General features: G+C 51.2%; 1 protein-coding gene across 1 annotated transcript in view; it reads left to right on the forward strand.

The window, feature by feature from the left end:
* kif5ab (kinesin family member 5A, b) overlaps positions 1 to 2,500 on the forward strand; it is a gene marked incomplete at both ends in the record, with an annotated part of 65,211 nt that overhangs the window by 54,065 nt on the left and 8,646 nt on the right. The window lies entirely within an intron of this gene.

Consider the following 2,500-nt stretch of genomic DNA (forward strand, 5'->3'; position numbering starts at 1 on the left):
TCACCATATGATTTCCGAGTGCGGCGCACGCTGCCGCTCACCGCTCCCCCAGGGGATGGGTCAAATGCGGAGAACAAATTTCGCACACTCAGGTGTGTGACAATCGTTGGGACTTTACCTTTGTTCACAACGGGCGCTATTCAGAAGCAGAGCTGAAGCTGCGCTGACAGAAGCTGAGTGTCACACTAACCCGGTCACACAAGAAGCACTCTCTTTTCCTCAGCGCATGCTCGGCGCTGCCTTCCCCCCCGCCCACAACTTGCCTGGCAGCTCTGGTTCAGCGCGCTGCACACTTGGAAAATAGAACAGAATCCTGAATGATCGCTTCAGCGTGGCTTCAGTGCGGCTTCAGCGCGGCTTCAGCGCGGCTTCAGCGCGGCTTCAGCGCGGCTTCAGCGCGGCTTCAGTGTGGTGTGGCGTGCGGCTGCTGTGAACGGTATCGCGTGTTAACAAGGACGCCGAAATAAAACTGCGTGGCTTCAGCGTGGCTTTCGCGTGGCTTTAGCGTGGCTTTGGCGTATGCTGTGAACGAGGGCTTAGGAGGGTGAACTTGAAGTTCATGTGACCTGACGGGCGGAGCACTTGCTGTTATTTTGCAGGTTTTTAAAAACTCTCGTAACGGACAAGCCCGTCTTTTATTGTCACACGAACACCACAACACATGCATGCGGCCACAACACACTCATGCTGACGGTGGCCGGTGAAAAGTGTCCTCTGCATTTAACCCATCCAGGCATGTCCTTTCCTCCGAGGGGCAGGCCAGGAGCAGTGGTCGCTTTCTCGTACAGCGCCCGGGGACCAACTTCGGATGTTGTCGTCACTGGTCGGATGACGATGACGATCTGATCTTCTGCATGTTTTTAGTGGGGGGGTTACAGTATATACGGAGGAACCCCCTGGGGGGAGCACGGGGAGAACATGCAAACTCCACACAGAGAGAAAGGCCCTTTCGACGAGATAACCCACCTGGGCAGTAGGCACTGAAGATATGGGGGGGAACACAACCACAGCGCCCACAGTGTCCCAGGCGAGAATCGAACTCAGGACCTTCTAACTGTGAGGCGACAGCGCTACCGACTGCGCCACCGTACCCCTTTTAATGTTTATGCAATGCGTTATCCATTCAAATACATGTATTTCTTGTGCAAAGAGTGCCTCGGATCCAGTTTCTCCTCATATTTTGTAATCGGGACACCCCGTTTTCATTGAGCATCTCTCCACGTTAGATCGAGGCTCCTCTGGGTTTGTCGGAAAGCAGGATTGTTTGTCCTGATTTCTCCTGTCAAAGTGTGAAAGGTGTTTATTGGTTGTTGTCAGCTGTCAGTGTGAAGTACGCGCTCGATAGCTTTACTAAAGTGCCGTGGCATTTAGAGAAGTGGAATAATGTGATGCTTTATCGATCCGTGTGAGGAAATTCTCTTTGCATGCAGACTTCAACAGCCAGGTCAGAGTACGGGGTCACTCTGAAGAGCAGCATCATTCCAGCTTTTTTGGGATTCGGATATTTTTGCTTAAAGATGCGGCAAAAGGGGAAGTTGCTTGCCAAATCACGGATTTGAACCCCAGATCCGCTAGTTCAAGGACAATCCACCCCTCTGTCTCCACTGCGATTGTAGATTGATCAGGCTTAATGAGATGCAGTAGATTTGTTCGGGGGAAAGGTATGTGTGGTGAAAGCCTTTTATTGGTTGATGTAAGCTGTCAGTGCAAAATGCATACTCGGCAGTTTGAGAAGTGCTCTAGCCATGGGGAAGCCATCCATGACATTGAAACTAATTGATTGTGCACTACTGGCATGTCTCTCCAGGAAATTGTCTCTTGCTGGGGTGGCAAGACTTCTGAAATATAATTTTTGTTGGCAGAGTGGCCTGCCTCATTTATTCAACACAAGAGTGGAGGGAAAAGCTGATACACGGAGAAATGCTATTTCAATAAAGATTATCTTTCAATGGATCCCCAGGAACATCTAAAATGGTGATAAAAAAGGTAGCTGGGGAGGGGAGGGGGGGGTCACTAACTAGGCACAGTAGGGTGCCATTTTGCCATTTTCTCATTTGTGGAATACTCTACCTTTTCTTCACCTACCGTACCAGTGGAAACCAGCTAGAGATTTAAGGCCTAAACAGACTCGTCCGTCCGCCTCGAATTGGAGCCGTCTCGCCGTCTGCCGGCGCCAGCGAGCCCTACACGCTAGGACGTCACTACACCGTCCCTCCTGGAAAATGGCGGCGATTGAGTCCAAGGCAGTCTGAATGAAATTGAATGTAACGTTCCCAATTCTATGTATTAAATTCTAAAAAAGGACCCTCAACATTCGGGAAGGCTAAGCCACACAACTAGTTCGTTATAATCTAACGTCATGCTTCGAAGACGACTTTACGACGATGAGGACGGCAAGGACTGCTGACGTCACGCACGTATCGTCGCCGCTGAGTCACATTTTGGAGGAGCCCCCGTCAGCCGACGGCGCCCCCTCCCCGTATGACGGCGCTCCACCCGC

This window comes from Poromitra crassiceps, assembly GCF_964638095.1.
Source record: "Poromitra crassiceps genome assembly, chromosome: 25".
Lineage (NCBI taxonomy): Eukaryota > Metazoa > Chordata > Actinopteri > Beryciformes > Melamphaidae > Poromitra > Poromitra crassiceps.